An 18,397-nucleotide genomic window follows, 5' to 3' on the forward strand; every position below is an offset into this window, starting at 1 on the left:
TATCCTGGGCAGCAACCAAATGCCCATGAATCTGCTCAACTTGCTGCTCCATCTCACGAAGCAAATCCGATCCTAAACACACCCTATCCTCCAACCAATCCCAACTCAAAGGAGTATGGCAAGGATGACCATACAATGCCTGGAAGGGCGACATACCTATAGAGCTATGATATCCATTATTATAAGCAAACTCCACAAGGCAAAGATATTCCTCCCAGTGCGACTGTTGATCCATAACATACACGCAAAGCATGTCCTCCAAGACTTGATTCACACACTCAGTCTGACCATCGGTCTCTAGGTGATAAGCCGAACTAAAGGTCAACTGGGTCCCCAAAGCATGCTGAAGTGAGGTCCACAAGGCCGAAGTAAAGATAGGGTCTCTATCAAAAATGATCTACCTTGGAATCCCATGCAACCTCACCACATCCTCTAAGAAGACTCGTGCCACCACTGCTATGGTATAAGATGATCGAATAGGAACAAAATGAGCAACTTTGGTCAATCTATCCACAATGACCATGATGGCATCATGACGCCGCAAAGAAATAGACAACCCTACTATGAAATCCTTGGAAATGATATCCCATTTCCAATCCGGTATCAAATTTGGCTGTAAAAGCCCTGCAGGGTGCTGATGCTTCGCCTTCACCTGCTGACATTCCAAACACTTGGACACAAACTCAGCAATGTCACGTTTCATACTAGCCCAATGATATATCTGTCTAAGATCTGCGTGCATCTTCTTGACACCAGGGTGTGCTGAGTAAGGTGCGCGATGGGCCTCAGTCATGACCAAAATGCGAAGGCCCTCCAAAGGAGGTACATAGATCCGACCAAGATGTCTAAGAAGACCTTTTGACTCAAGAGTATATCCAAAAACTCTACCCTCCAATGGTCTTCCAGACTCCACCACGACTCTAACATCCTGATACCAAGTGTCCTGAGGAAGAACTCCAAGAATTCTCTCACTCAAGTCCACACCAAGGGACAATGCTGCAATCTCATGCCGTCTACAGCTCAAAGCATCTACCACCACATTCTCTTTCCCCTGAATATAATGAACCTCAAAATCATACTCGCAGAGGAATTCCATCCACCTTCGCTATCGAGCATTCAAGTTTGGCTGCGTGAAAATATACTGCAAACTGCAGTGATCACTATGAAGCTCAAACTGACGCCCCAACAGGAAATGCCTCCAATGAACCAATGCATGCACTACAACTGCCAACTCCAAGTCATGAACTGGATAGTTCAACTCGTGATCCTTGAGTTTGCGAGACTCATAGGCAACCACTCGTCCATCCTACATAAGCACCGCACCTATACCTTCCAAAGAGGCATCTGTGTATACCATGAAATCTCTGGATGGGTCAGGAACTACCAAAATCAGAGCACTAACAAGGAGTTCCTTCAAGGTACGAAAAGCCAATTTGCACTTCTCTGTCCAAACAAACTTCTTCCCTTTCCTCTGAAGAGAAGTAATCGGATGGCCTATCCGAGAAAAGCTCTGAACAAAGCAATGGTAATATCCGGCCAAACCCATGAAACTACAAACTTCCAAAACATTGGTCGGCGCTGGCCAATCAACAATGGCTTGGATCTTAGAAGGATCCACGGATACACCTTCTCCCGAAACTATATGACCAAGATAGCCCACCTCTGACTGGAAGAAATCACACTTTGCCAGATTCACAAAAAGCTGATTCTCCCTCAAACACTGCATTACCTGATGCAAGTGACCCTCATGCTCTTCCCTGGATCTAGAATAAATCAATATGTCATCCAAGAACACAAGAACAAAGTGGTCAAGGAAGGTGCGAAAAACCCCTTTCATAAGACTCATGACCACTGAAGGTGCGTTCATCAACCCAAATGGCACCACAGTGAACTCATAGTGACCATAACGAGTACGAAACGTCGTCTTATGAATGTCGGCATCATGAATGTGCAACTGGTGATACCCAGACTTAAGGTCTATCTTAGAGAACACCTTATCTCCTTTCACCTGATCAAAGAGATCATCAATCCGAGGCAACGGGTATCGGTTTTGGATGGTTACCTTATTCAACTGTCGATAATCAATGCATAATCGAAGAGAACCATCCTTCTTCTTGACGAAGATAACCGACGCACCCCAAGGAGAAACACTAGGATGAATGAATCCCTTGGCCAACAACTCCTCAACTTGCAACTTCAACTTACTCAACTCCTAAGTAGTCATCCGATATGGTGCTCTCGAAATAGGTTCCGCTCCAAGAACCAAGTCAATGCAAAAATCTATGTCTCATTTCGGAGGCATACCAGGAATCTCCAAAGGGAACACATCTGCATACTCTCGAAGAATAGGGTGACCATCAAGAGTGATTTCTAGACTCTCTCCCTCATCCACATCCTCAAGAGAAACTGCAAAAAGCTGACACCCTTGACGCATGCACCGCCTAAGTTGCATAGCAGAAATCATACGTAAGGATATCGATCGCTAAATTCCATTGATCCCCACTCTCCTGCCATGGTCATCTACACACTCTACTATCTTCTGGCGATAGTCTACATGAGTGCTGTGAGATGATAACCAATCCATCCCCAACACAACTCCATATGACCCCAAAGGAATAACTGGAAGGTCCACTGAAGTGACAAAGGGTCCTAAGTCCAACTCACAGCTGGGAACGAAGGCATCTACAAACACTCGCACACCGGTAGCCAACTCTACTTGCCACCTATCTGCCTGCTTAGCAGACAAGAGCCCGCACCGCTCCATAATGGATGAAGAAATAAAAGAATCTGAAGCACCAAAATAAAAAAGTATAGAGATAGGGGTTCCACGTAACACACCTGTGGTCTCAATCACAGTACTCTGATGCTCAGCCTGGGGGTCATCCACCGCTGCAAAAAATCTATGGGATCTACCTGAATCCCCTACTGTCGGCTCTAATGCGGCTGGCCTCTGACTAACTGACTGATGCAAACGTCGAGGACACTGAGCGACCTTGTGGCCAAATTGACCACAAGTAAAGCAAGCTCTACTGCCAAGTCCTCTACTCCCAGACGGTCCACTAGACTGCTGAAAGCTCTACCCACTAAGGGCCTGAGATGTTCCCTGAGAAGACTGACCTGGAAAGGTCTGCCTACCCCTCAGCCATCTCTTGCTCTTCTGGGACTAAGGGATGCCACCTTGCTGGCCTTGAGGCTGCTTTGGTCTCGGCGGCTGAGGACCCCTAAAAGGTGCAACAGTCTGGGACTGATTCCCTCTACCTCTAGATCCACTGAAAGGATCACTCCCAATCTGAACTCCAGACTAGTCGCCATGAGCACGGCTAAGGTTTTGCTCCACCAACCTGGCTTTCGCCACAACTACCTCTACTGAAGCAAGCTCAAAAACTCTCACTCCTCCACTGAGGTGGTCATTAAGACCCCTCAAGAAGTGCTGCACAAGCATAGCCTCATCATAGCCGATCCCAACATACTGTTTGAGCTCATAGAACTTGTGCTCAAACTGATCCACTGACAACCCAAACTAGCGCAGAGCATAGAACTCATCTGCTCACGACTGCCTCCACTGGGGTGAGAGGAATCGTGCCCTGAGCCTCTCCAAAAAGATCTCCCAAGATGCGGTGTTAATGCTCACACCAATCCTTTCCTCCTCTAATTTCCACTAGATAGATACGAAGCTCTCAGGATGCATGATCATGCATCTCGCCTTGGTGTTTCTATTATAAGGATACATAGAAAAACACCGGTCTAAGCTGATAAGCCAGGTCTCTACCTCGAGACTGGTACCTTTTCCATCAAAGAAGGGAGGATTGGACCTCATCAAGTCCCTCATGTGCCCTAAGATAGCTGGATCCGGGTCCACTGGGGCCTCTCTCCTTCTAGGAGATCTCTCTCTCTCTCTCTCTTTGGAAACTGCTAAAGCAGTTCCTCTACCCGGCCATGGATGGGCTGATCCATCTCGGGTCTTGGGCCTAGTCTAGCTAGCACCTCCCGAAACATTTGACGCAGCTCTTCCGTTTCGGGAACTTTCTCTACTGAAGGTGGTTCCTCCTGATGAACCAACTGCTCTCTATCCACACTCGCATGAGTGGGTGGTGGTGAAGGACTATGGCGGTCGGAACCTCAACCCGTTCCTCCTCCCCTACCTCTGGTGCGGCCACCAACACGACCACCTCCCTTGGATTTCCTAGCCATGACCTAACACTGCACAAGAGAAAAAGGTTCAGATCAAAGGCAGAGAAAGACACAAGGAAGTCAAACCATAAGACCTACACAAAAAGGTCAAGGCAAGTGGGCTCACTACAAACCCAGAGTACCTAGTGTTGAAACATGGGCTCTGATACCAAATTTAATGCCCCGCCAGAAACCCCGAAGGAATACCCACAACAAGGGTGAAACAAATTTAAAAGAAAAAAAAAAAAGTATAAAAATCATAAGTGCATTTACACAACATGCATGATAACACAAGCGGAAGACTTACACCAAAATTCCTTAAGGGTTACCAACAAAGAATTAACTTCAAGAATAATTTTCACAACATCATAAATCCACATATGCATCATTAATCCAAGGATCTCCAGAAGCCATAAGCAAATAAAGATTCATCATAGAAAGATTGAAAGGATACAACATAATCTCCACTTCAATAAACATTTACTAACATCATCAAGGAAACTTAATAAAAACATCCAAACATAGGATTACATTGCTCTTCCAATACATAGCTTCTCAATAAACATATAAGGATAGATCTCTTCTAGTTACAAGGTTACATAAGATCAATATTACAATGATACAATGACCACATAGGTCTACAAATACCAATAATCTCTAGAACATGAGATGAAGCATGAGTCACGAACCATAGGAACACTTGCGAAGCCAATCCTCGCATGAAGGCACAAAGTCAAACATCTGATGGGAAGTGGCACTACCACTCGACCATGTAATTCCCAAAAGGAATCACCCCACCGTGCTAGGAGATAGCTGAGGACCCTCAACCAATCATAAACATGACATGGTTGAGTAAACAATACGACTCCATGACAACACAATAAGACTCCACAAGAATCCAGGTGACTCAACTTCACAAACACAAGTGAACTGACATCACAAAACACAAGTGAACCGAATGAGAGAGTGTCATCGGATAGCTGAAGATGGCTACCCTAGTATAGTCTCTATAGGTCCTGACTCACTGTCCTGGTAACCTCTCCCGACTGTCCGGCTCCAACTAAGTCTTATGCAGACCCTTCCAACCTTTCGTGAAGACAAGGTGGTTGGTTTGCCATTCCAAGCCTTCTCGAAACATTATGAGCCCTGTGTTAGCACTCACCTATGCACGAGGCACAATTATCTTTATTAATGTTATGATACTACCCACCTAATCATTTCATTAGATTACCAGTTATTATTGGACTTTCACTGGGTCATAATGCCTACCACTTTGGGTGCAACCCCCAAATGAAAGCCACTCTCTCAAAGGACACTACACAAGCATGGTCACTCCCCGAGGACCCTATGGCTAAACAGACATCCATAACATCACTATCAGAAACAAGTGGTCAAACAAGGACATACTGACTCTTGACTAACCATAAGGCAAAGACACTACATGGTTATGACAATAAGCCAACATATATCACTTGGTCAAAGGTACCAATTACACCACCATAGGATGACTGAACCACAGACCAAAATATCACAATTACACACTTGCAAGGACAACTAAATACATCAAATCCGCACTCAGACAATCTTTGAGAATATCAGCATCATAAGCACTTGCAACATCATTGATTGAAATTAAATATAACACTCTTGCAACAGTCACATTATTCAATTCCCAAATCAATATTCCATCAGGAATGAAATCCACATTTAAACATTCAATTGGTTATAACATGAATTCCAAACAGGCATTTAAATCATTCTCAGAATATATCCAAATCTACCAATTTGAATCTCTAATTCATGCCTTGATCTCCATTGATAAAATTATTAACTACATAATAAAAATCACATGAAAATCACTTTACATCACACAAAACCACTTTAAACATTCCATTTATAAAATTTAAGTTCTTTACATAAACTGGTTTTGGAGACCGGTAAAGGCTCCAAACAAAGCGGGGCCAAACCAACCCACGGGTGTGCTCTTGTTGGACAACAGACATTGGTTGCCGGTTGTGCTGTTGCCATTGGCAACAACCCAATCGGCAAGGGCTGCTGCTACCAACCGGTAGCACTGCACCCAACTGGAAGCGGTGCTACCGACCGGTAGTGCTGCCACCACCAGTAGCAGCCGCTACCAATCGTTAGTGCCACCATCATCAGTAGCACCGCTACCGGCCAGTCGTAGTCCTACTGACCGGTAGCACTGCTATTGCCTAGTGGTGCTGCCGATCAGTAGTTCGGCTACCTACGGTAGCAGACACTACTGACCCACGTAATGGGGTAAGCCCATCACGGGAGCAGTAAGGTCTACAATCAGAGACAAAAAAAACACTACCTCCAAGCATTCAAAAACCATAAAACCACCAAATCCTTTGACACAAGGAACGATTCATTTCTAGAATTATTTCATGGGCACACACATACAGTGCCAAATCTAAAATCTCAAGGAATATTTACCGACAAGGTAAATGGTGAAATAAGTATACTAGAAGCATTAGCTAATCAAAACTTGGCAAAAAGTTACTAGGATGCACTCAACAAAACCAACTTAAATCATTCTTTCCAAAAAGCAGAGGTAAATCAATAAATTGATTTCCAAGAACAAAACACACAACAGATAGAGAAGTGAACCATTTCTTTCTTGAATAAAACCATATGATATAGATTTCACAAACCCAACAGTAATAACACCAATTCTTCCATTTCCATCATTCCACAAACATCTACAGGAAGATTGTAAAGGTTTTCATGCACATGAAGCAAACTGAAAAATTACAAACAAATTCAAAACAAGAAGGAAACCTCCAACCTTGAAGCAATTAGCAAGCAAAAGGAATGAAGCAAATCCAATCTTGCAACCAGGGCAAATTTCTAGCTCCTCCAGGAAGTTTTTCCAGAATTTTCTCTCCAAAAATTCTCTTCTTCTCTTACCGTGAATGCCCAAAATATCTTTTAACCCAAGCTTCTAGGTTAAAGTTTTTCATCCAATCAAATTTAAAATATTTTAAAACTAAAAGATAATCAGATTTATTTCTTTTCCAAAATAAAATAATAATTCTTTCCAACAATAGCATTTACCCTTTTTAAAGGGCTAGGCAATTTATTTATTTCACAAAAATATCAATGTAACTTTACACAATAAATTAAGCCCTTTAACCATTTAATCTAGCAATCATCAATTTAAATACACAATAATCACAAAGCATATTAATTAAATGATTACACCAACATAAGATAGCATCATCCATTTAAATTAAATAACTATTTAAATAACGGAAATACGCAAAACCAAGACAGATCAAATGATGACCCTCAAATGACCAAACCAAGGCACCATGACACGAATAACAACCAGATGGGGAAACACAACCGATTGACAACACTCACACGAGCGTAACTGCGGTCAAGCTAGGGTGCAACAAGTATCTCCTCCACTCCCATCGGATATATAAGGCATGCTTAGACCTGTGAAACCAGGTGGAGTGAATACCCCGTACCTACCCGGTACTAGTACCTGCAATGTCCTGCACCAAAGAATCACACGTGCATATAGACCAATATATATATAGACATGGTAAACACACCGATGAAGGTGAATCATGACGTTCCCTGTCTCACCGGAGTGAGTGAAGGAAAATCATCCCCTCGCATCCCAATACACTTACAAACATGCAACATATAAATAACGCATCGCAATGGAAAGATAAAGTGTCAGTCCATGATAATGATCCATAAAATAACATTAATCATAGCACTGAAATATTGCATAAAATCATACACCATAAATCCAGATAAAACATGAAATAATATCACATAATATCTGAATCAAAATACAATAATGTTCCACAGAACAGTCACTGAAGTAACTCAAGACATACAAAAGAGGCTGATCGAGGAGGGGTACTACAGTAGGTCTTTTGATCACAAATACAATGAACACTCTGCTGCTATGAAGACCCTCCCAGGATCTATAGAATGTTAATGACCAAGAGTACCAAAAGACATCCAACTTGATGTAATCTTCAAAAGCCTAAAACCACAATTTTGAGGAAAAATCAGCAAACCCTCCAAAGAGCAAGAAACACGATTTTAACAAAAACCACAAGAACTTTTGTAGATGAGTACTAAGCATTGTTTGCTCCAGCAACTCTAGAATAGACTACAAGATACCACGGTTGTAGATGTTTACCTTAGCAACACCAAGTGCGACCAATACATTTTTTCTGGAAAAACTATCAAACCCTAAAGACTGGATTTACAAATCATCATTTTTGTGGAAAAAAATGGTAAAACTCAAACAACCAAAATCCCACACGAACTTCCTGAATTAAAGATTATTTTTAGGAAAAAATCGAAAAAACCAACAAACAATTTTTTAGGAAAAAATCATGAAAACCCACAAACAATTTTTTTTGGTGAAAACCCAACAAACAATTTTTGACGAAAAAGTCGTTAAAACCTGGAAACGTTGCGTGACGAAACACCAGACATCATGTGACAAAACTCTAATTTTTTAAGAAAAAATCAAGCAAAGCCCTCCCATTATTTTTTGTGGAAAAAATCAGAAAACCCAAAAAATAATATACTTTGTGAAAAAAATTAATAAAACCCAACAAATAATTTTTTTGTGGATTTTTTGTATTTATAAAAAACCATAAATAATTAGTTGGGAAAATGGTGTCTCAACCTTGAATTTACATGTGGTTACTATTTATAGTAAGTTTTCATTTGAGCACAAAATGGTGCAAAATTCTCCCTAAAGCTTGTGGTTGGCTAGATAAGCATGCCGATAAAGTTTCGCCACAAGATCACACCTAGTTTTGAAGATATTAAAGTTTTTGTTTTGGAGGGGTGCAATGAAAAGTTAAAACTTAATTTTGTGAACTTTAGACCCTCCGAAACACCCTAAAAAGTGGGTATAAATAGTGTAGCGGTTTAGGGGTGATAGAGAACTTCGCAAAATTTCCAACGCTTCAAATGGTTCGTCAATCGAACACACAGTTCACAAGTTATGGCCTCCGAAAGTTTGGACTCCTAAAATAGGAAATATAAAATGTGTCAGACACATAAATGAGCTATAAAAGGGAGGGACACGTGTTGTTGTGTGTTTTAACATGTCATAGGACATCTAGATCGGAGATAAGGTCGACTATACTTTATTGGGTGGTTTTTGCCCATGGTTTTGTAATACTGTTTGACAATTTCTTGTATTGTATCTCTTATATATGAGGTGCGTGAGATAAAGGTTGTGTGTAAGAGTCTTATGGCTATTAAGTTACCTCTGAATATTTGATTAGTGGCACTCCTGTGTAGATTTTTCTTTGCAAGTATATTGTAATCTGTAGTTGATTGCTGAATAATATATTGGATGGCTTTTGGAGTGTGGGGTTTTTCTCCTGAAAGGGTTTTCCCCAAGTAAATCACTATGTTGTGGTATGCATCCTGTTGTGTCTATTTATGTAATTGTTGTAACAATCTGTTAAAGTTTTTGCATTACCCTCCTCTCAAGGTTAGTGTAGGAAGTTGTTCTGCTACTTAACTTCCTCACATAATTTTTTTAAGGATACAAATTATTTAAAAAATCACAAATAATAAAAAAAATCCTTTGCTCGCACACATAGACCCAAACCCAAGATCCATCACGAGCAAAAGTGATGGCGATTTCTTGTGAATCCAAGACAACCTATCACAGGCTCAAAAAAGGCGCAGAGAAATTGTGGAAGTCACGGGTGTATAGAAAACAGAATGCAACACCCACATACCTACCGCACAGCTGTTGGGGAAAAAAGAACAGAGCGCGCACAAAAAATTGCCAACATAGGGTCACGTGAAAATTGTGTGGCATGAATAAAAAACCCCATGGCCAAATGAGATCATGCCTAGAATAGAAGACAGAGGAAAAAAAGTCCAAAATTGCAGCGAAAAAGACGAAAATCACATGGACACAAAAAAACAAAAGAAGAACCACAGCAGAAAAATGATACAGGTGCAACAAAAAAATGTGAAAAACACGGCACCCATGATATTTGAATGCAGAGAAATTCCAGACGTAGAGAAAAAACAACGCCAAAAACCAGACGTGCCTAGAATTTTTTTTTCAAGAAAATTTGTCTAAAAAAAAGAACTCTGAAAAATTTGTGCCATCTCAGAAAAATTAACTGTGCTACCTAAAAAAAAATACCTGCGATTTCGGTCAAGAACAGACCCATGGAAACAGATGCCCATGAATTTTCTTTAGATAGAAAACATCGGGCTGAAAAACCCTCATGAAAAACACTCTCGAAAAATTCAAAATTAAAAAAATTATGGAAAAAATTTCAAATAAAGAGGCTACGAATTTTTTTATTAAAAAAGTCGCCAAATTTTGAAAAACCCCATTGACCCGCTTTGATATCATGAAGAATTAATTGTGCAAATAACCGAATTAATAAATGAAGGAAACAAAGGCTCCTTAAATAGAGATTACACGATGGTGTTCTGTAAAGAACAAACCGTTTAATTGAAGCTAAGAAGCTAACTACGCCTTCTAATAAAAGAAGTAGTAGTTACACTAAATGAACTAAAAAAGACAACTAAGATGACAACTAAGATGACCATTAAGAATAAATATAATATTATTTTAATACCATTTGTATCTTTGACTAACAGATGTTTTTGCCTTTGTTTTTCATCTAATTGTTCAAGTAGTGTTGTTGGGGACACTCATTCAAATTATTGTCTTCTTGATCCTGATCATCATCTTGGTTTCAAAGGAGGTTCTTCATTCAGGACTATAGCAATTATCATTAGATAGTTTTCAGCAATATCTTGTGCTTCGAGGATGTTCTTCATGTTCCTATTCTTTTGGGACATTTACTTGGAGGCTTCTTAGTCCTTCATTCTTTTAGAAATTCATGTTTCTTTTATGTATTGAATCGCTCGCTTTTGGAGAGGGGTTTATTCCCACATGGTTTTTCTCCTTTCTCCACTTAGAGACTTCATTGGCTTGTAAATGGGTACCTAATCGGGCCTTTTGTTGTCGGGACCCATTTTTGCATTCATGCATTTAGATCTTTTGTACTCATCCTAAGTTTCACTTAAGGAAGGGTGTTAGAGCATATTTAGCTATTAGTTGTTTTTTTACAACTAGTTATGCTTTTTTTCTTAAGTTCACTTAAGAGTTCTTGCTTCTAATTTATCTTTTATCCATCTAGTTTAGCTAGAGTTGAACTTTATTTAGTTCGTCATGCTTGCACTTTAGTTCTCCTAATTTTAGCTCTATGCTTTCTTTATAAGCACCTCATTGTATAATTGTAATTTATTTTGTATTCTTTGCTTTTGAGTAATATAGCATTCATTTGTGCAATTCTAATTTGTGGAAGGTGTTTTGTTTTCTGTTTGATCTTGTAAGCTTGTGTTGCAATATTTTGTGTTGCAAAATTCAACATGGTATTAGAGCTCTAAAGATCAACATTATATTAGAGTTTTCAAAATTCAACATGGTATCAGAGCTCATTTTTTTAATTCAACATGGTATTAGAGCTTTGAAACTTCAACATTGGCCATGGAAAGATAGTTGAGTTTTCACCACATGGTTTAGTTATTAGAGAACTTCATCATCCAAAGAATGTTGTTGCATTAGGTAGAGTAGATCATGAGTCTCAATTCTTCAAGTTTCATGGTTTTGAGTCATCTTGTGGAGCATCACTTATTGCACATGCTAAATCTTTGAGAAGACTTGGCATGAGAGGTTTAAACACCTCAATTTTATGCATCTTCATCAATTTAGTACTCATGATATAGTATTTGGATTCCCTGAGGTTTCATGCACAAAGGACATTTGTTGAGGTTGTGTACTTGGAAAACATCATCAAGAACCCTTTCCAAAAGGGCCCATCATGCTACTACCTTACTTTACTTGGTTCATAATGACCTCACGTCATTTCAAAATCCACTTTTAGAAGCTAAGTATGTCCTCATCTTCATTGATAATTTCTCTCATTGCATTTGGGTGTACTTTCTTAAGTACAAAAGTGTTGTATTCAACACTTTTAGGACCTTGAAGGTGTTTGTGGATAAGCGACTAGGTTCTTCTATTTGGTGGATATGCACATATAATGGGGTTGGGGGGGGGGGGTATGTGAACCAAACCCTCATTGACTTTTGCATTGATCATGACATTCAACATTAGTATTTGGTTCCCTACACCCCCCAATAGAATGGTGTTGCCAAAAGAAAGAGAAAATCAATAAGGGAGATATGGAAAATCATATGCTTTAGTCATAGTCTATGACTCCATTATTCTGGGTTGAAGCTATCAATTGTGCTAATTATATTTAGAGTTGCATTCCCCAAAAGGCAATTTAGGATCTTACTCCAGAAGAGGATTGGTCTAGCATCAAGTCTAATGTATCATTCTTTAGGGTTTTTGGTAGTGAAGCTTGGGAATTCATACCAAATAGTTAGCGTAAGACAATTGAGAAGAAGAGTCAATGAAACATTTTTTTGGTTTTTATGAGATTGTGAACGTCTATAGGTTGTTTGATCCTACCACTAGGGAAGTCCACTTTCATAGGGATGTCCAATTTTATGAGTCTTTCACATGGATTGATCCTCCATATATTTCTTCTCTTCATTACCTACTCCACCTTCTTCATTTCATGAGGATACCTTAGCACTTGAGTATACTTCAGATGATGGTCCTAATCCACCACCACCATCACTTCCACCTCCTCCCACTCATGTTGTTCCCAAGTGGGTTAGGGGTTTTGTTGAGGATGTTAGTTCTTTAGCCAATGATCCTACATCATCTTGACACACTCACTCATAGACTTCCAACAATAGTCTTTTAGGCCATGATATATATCTAAATCCAAAAAGTTTTTGTCTTTCAGTAGTATAGAGTGGGACAATGCTATAGTAGAGGAATATTCTTCATTGATGAATAATAACACATGGGACTTATTTTCTTTTCCTATGCAAAGAAAGATGGTTTGGTGAAAGTGGGTGTATTGCACCAAACATGCAATTTATGGTTCCATTGAGAGGTACAATGTACATTTTGTAGCTAAGGGGTTTTCATAGGTTCAGGATATTGAATTCTCAGAGACATTTGCCCTTATAGCCAAGATAGATTCAATTCACCTTGTTCTTTCTATTGTTGCATCTCAAAGATGGATGGTGTATCAGATGAATGTGGAGAGTACCTTTCTACATGGCGATCTTCATGAAGAGATCTATATGGAGAAACCTCCAAGATTTACTTATAACTCTTCACTTGTTTGCAAATTACAATGTTCTTTTTATGGTCTCAAACAAGCCCCCAATGCTTGGTATGAGAGGATTTATGGTTTCTTTCTTTCATCTAGTTTCACATTGCCACTCTAATCACATAGTTTACATCCATAGATATGAAGATGATCTTTTTAGACTAGTCTTGTATGTTGATGACTTGATTCTGACTAGTAGTTCATCATCCATGCTTCAAGATATTCAGTAGAGTTTTATGGTAGATTTGACATGATAGATCTTGGGCTTCTACATTACTTCCTCAATATTTAGGTCATTTAGTCTATTGAGAGGATTTCCACATATTAGTAGAAGTATTCCATTGAATTATTTTATAGATTTTATGAGTGATTGTAAGTCAGTTCCTACACCATTACAATTTGGTGTCACTTTGACTATCACTTGCATAACACCTAGTGTTGATGCTACTTTGTACAAATAGTTGGTATTTTTTTGACTTGACCCACACTCATCTATCTTCATTGTTGGAATTATCTCCCATTTTTCACATGACCCTCATGAGAGTCATTGGAAGGTAGCCAAGTATATTTTTAGGTACAATCATGATACCACACATTTTGGAATTTAGTACATACTAGGGGCTTCATAGATAGTAGGCTACAACAATTTCAATTTGGTAGGAGACATTGACTCTCAAAATTCCACTTCTAGATTTGATTTTTGTCTTGGTTCTAGATCAGTTGCATGGTCTTGTAAGAAGCAAACTGCAATTGCATTATCATCCAATGAGTCTAAGTATCAATGAGAAAACATTGCTAGCTAGGAGGTACTATGGCTTTGATAGGTTATGATAGAGTTTGGTCATCCACCTAATCATCCTATTATACTTTGGCATGATAATCAAGTGACATTCATATTTCAGACAACCTAATTGAGCATGAATGAACAAAGCACATCGAGATTCATATGCACTTCATTTGATAACTTATCCATGATGGTGTTCTATCCTTAGAGTACTTGCACACTGATGATTACATTGAAAATATCTTTACTAAACCTTTAGTATCATCTAACTATCCTGTATTGTGCTAGTTGCTTGGGCTGAAGGAAGTTATCCTTGGGGGTCTTGAGCCCTCCTTCCTTTGTATATAGTTCTCATTTTTGGAGAGGAGTTCTTTCCCACTAGGTTTTCTCTTTTACTCTATCTATGAGAGACTTATTTTGTACATGAGTACCTTATCAAACCATGTTGTTGCGATTAAATTTCTAGCGATCTACTCTCTAAGTATCACTTAAGGGCAAGTATTAGTGTGAAAAGAGTCTTTATGCATCTAATTATCTTTTATCTATTTCCTACACCTAGTAGTCCTATTTACACTATCTTAAGTTCACTTAATTATTTAATTGTCTCACTCCATAGACACTTGACACATGCCTTCACACTTATCCTAGTGTTCTACATGTGTCACACCTCTTGGAAGGTTGTCAATCATTCTATTTCACCTTCCTTCTTCCTCTTTGATCTATATATGCAAGGATAATTCATTGTTCATATACACATTATATGATAGATTAGTGGCTATTGCATTGTTCTTCATTCATTTGTAGAAGTTCTAAATTTTGCATTCATTATTTGTTGCTTCAATATTTTTTGATTCAACTGTGTATGTTTTTATATCAATATTGTAGATCATACTTTGTGATCCATCATTAAAATGAAGTAGAAAGTCAGAGTTGGGTTCTAAAACAAAGCCTTTAAATGAGAGGAACAAGGACATGCAAAACATGAGAATAAAGAGTAGGGCACTAAGGACATAAAAATAATTTGAAGGATGAAATCCTATGATATATGTAGGAAAGTAACATATATACACTATAATATCATTGTTATGATAGATCTTATATTATTATGAGTAATGCCAATAATTGATATAATATCTTATTGAAAGGAATTATGAATATTGTAACTAAATATGTAATGAAATAAAGAGATAAATTTTGTAAATTCTATTACAATAACATTACTTTAAAGCAACAATAAATAACAATCCAATGCAAGAAGTCTAGATGCTAGAGTATGAGAATTAAAGAAATGATAATTATATTAAAATCAACATTTTATTAGTATAGTAAGAATTTGTTATGAAAATTATAAATATTTAAAAACAAAAATGAGAAATTAAAGTGAAGGATAATGAATTTTTTTTATTAGAGAATAAACACACACACACACACACACACACACACACACACACACACACACACACACACACACACACACACACACACACACACACACACACATATATATATAAGGGTTTTTATTAATAAATCAATATTTTTAGATAGGCTCGAACTAGGTGGGGCTACAGATAGGGAGCCCCTCCCCAAAAACATTAAAAACCTACAAGAAAAAAAACCCATCAATAGGTAATGTCCTTACATCTTTAGTTTTTCTATTTCTGCGTGTGTGCAGGACCATGGTGGTCCAAACAGGCCCTTAAGTGGCAATGAAAGTTTAGAAAAACAAAGTTAGACAGCTTGATGTAAAAAATTGAATAAGTTATCAACATTATTTTAAAAATATGTAAGAATACAATCCATAGAAAATTGAATGTCGTTTCTAAGCTACTAGTTATTTTCTGAAAAAAAAAAAAAAATCTATTTTATGAATATTTGAAATGTCAATGTAGTAGTACTAAAATTTTAGGAAAAATATAAGAAGTAGGTGTCTGTCTGACCACCCTAACCACAATCAAATCATAATATTTTTTTATAAGAATTTATATAAGTAGAAGACTCATGTCCATATGTGACACATATTTTTTTTGTAATTTTTTTAAAAATAAATAATTAATTATGAATTTTTTACTACAACTTAAAAAAAATATAAAATCATATGCCTAACCACCTTAACTTGGTGAAAACTTTATGAAATTGATTTAAAAAAAAAATCCTGTAGTATGCAAATCATAGAATGTGACACATGTTTAAGATTCAAAAAATGTGACACCGTTCGAAAGTTATAGATGTTTTTCAATTAGCCTATCAATTAGGGCTTTAGTTAGAATTCAATTAGAAAATGAATATTAATTATTTATTAAAGTAAAAATATGACAAATTTATATTGTTGGAAAGTTGAGAATGTCCTTAAAAAATCCTTTTCGTTTCATCAATTTCGGCTTAAAAAAAGTCATAAGCCACCAAGGCAAAGTTTGGAAAAGTATGGAAAACTGAAAAACACGTTTTTTTCTATTGACTTTCTAGGTTTGGCATGTCCTAGCCAAAACCCAATGCAATCCCGAGGCAAATACCAAGGCTGGTGATTTTTGTCAGAGGTAATGGATATCCAATATGAATCTCTCTCTCTCTCTATCCTTATGCCTTTCCCCTTCTCTCCCTATCTCCCCCCTTCTCTCTCTCCCTCTCTCTCTCCCTCTCCCTCTCCCTCTCCCTCTCCCTTTCCCCTTCTCTCTCTCTCTCTCTCTCTCTCTCTCTCTCTCTCTCTCTCTCTTCATCTCAATATCCCTCTTTGTTTCCCCTTCTTTCTCTCTCTCACTCTCACTCTCCCTCTCTCTCTCTCTCTCTCTCTCTCTCTCTCTCTCTCTTCATCTCAATATCCCTCTCTATTTCCCCTTCTTTCTCTCTCTCACTCTCACTCTCCCTCTACCTCTCCCTTTCCCTCTTCCTTTCCTTTTCTCTCCCTATATATCCCTATCCCTCTCCCCCCCCCTCTCTCTCTCTCTCTCTCTCTCTCTCTCTCTCTCTCTCTCTCTCTCTCTCTCTCTCCCCCCTCTCCCTCTCCCCCCTCTCCCTCTTCCTCTCCCTCTCTCCCCCTTCGCTCTCTCTCTCTCTCTCCCCTCCCTCTCCCCCCCCCCCTCTTCCCTTCTCTCCCTATCTCTGCCCTTCTCTTTCTCTCCCTCTCCCTCTCCCTTTCCCCTTCTCTCCTTATATCTCCCTCTCCCCTTCCCTCTCCCTCTCCTTCTCCCTCCCCCTCCCCCTTTCTACTTCTCTCTCTCTCTCTCTCTCTCTCTCTCTCTCTCTCTCTCTCTCTATCTCTCTCCCCCTCTCCCCCTCTCTCTATCCTAATTTGGGAACAAACACTTTCGTTTGTGCCCAAACTTATCACCCAAATGAAAAGATATCGGATATCGGATAAATATCTGATATCCAATATCTTTTCATTTGGGCACAAACACTTTCGTTGGTGCCCAAATTAGGATAAAGAGAGGGGGAGAGGGAGAGATAAGGAGAGAAGGGGAAAGGGAGAGGGAGAGGGAGAGTGAGAGAGAGAGAAGTAGAGAGGGAGAGGGAGAGGGAGAGGGAGAGAGAGAAGGGGGGAGATAGGGAGAGAAGGTGAAAGAGAGAGGGAGAGGGAGAGGGAGAGGGAGAGGGAAAGGGAGCCCAAATAAATAAAAAATATTTATATATCAGATATCCGATAATATCAGATATCCAATACCTAGGCCATACAAAATAGGATAGTGGGTTATTTTGAACATTCCAACGGTACCTACATTCTTTTTCCAGATGACAATAATAGGTTTTAAGACACATGAACACAATTTTTCTTTTTTGAGAATCTTTTAGACAAATTTGTCATTAGAAATAATTTTTGAGCATCTTTGTGGAGGTATAATGGGGAGCAACAGTTGTCAAAAGAAAAAACATAAAAGAAAGCTTTCAAAAGAGAAAATTGAAGCATATAGACAAAGAGATAGAGAAAGTAATAATAAGAGAAGACAAGGTATGTCAAATATTGGTGAAGCCTGTGCAAATGCTATTTAAAGTGAAGAGGAAATTGAAAATGAAAATAAAAATGTAGATATTGATATTAGAAATTTTGAACATGATATTCAAACTAGGAATAAAAATGTTGAAATTGAAATGGAAAATGTTCAACATGATATTGAATTTGGAAATAAAAATGTGGGAATTTAAAGTGAAAATGTGAGAATTGACATTGAAGGTGAAAATGTTAATCCAAGTGAACATT

The sequence above is a fragment of the Cryptomeria japonica genome, chromosome 4, assembly GCF_030272615.1.
Source record: "Cryptomeria japonica chromosome 4, Sugi_1.0, whole genome shotgun sequence".
Classification (NCBI taxonomy): Eukaryota; Viridiplantae; Streptophyta; class Pinopsida; order Cupressales; family Cupressaceae; genus Cryptomeria; species Cryptomeria japonica.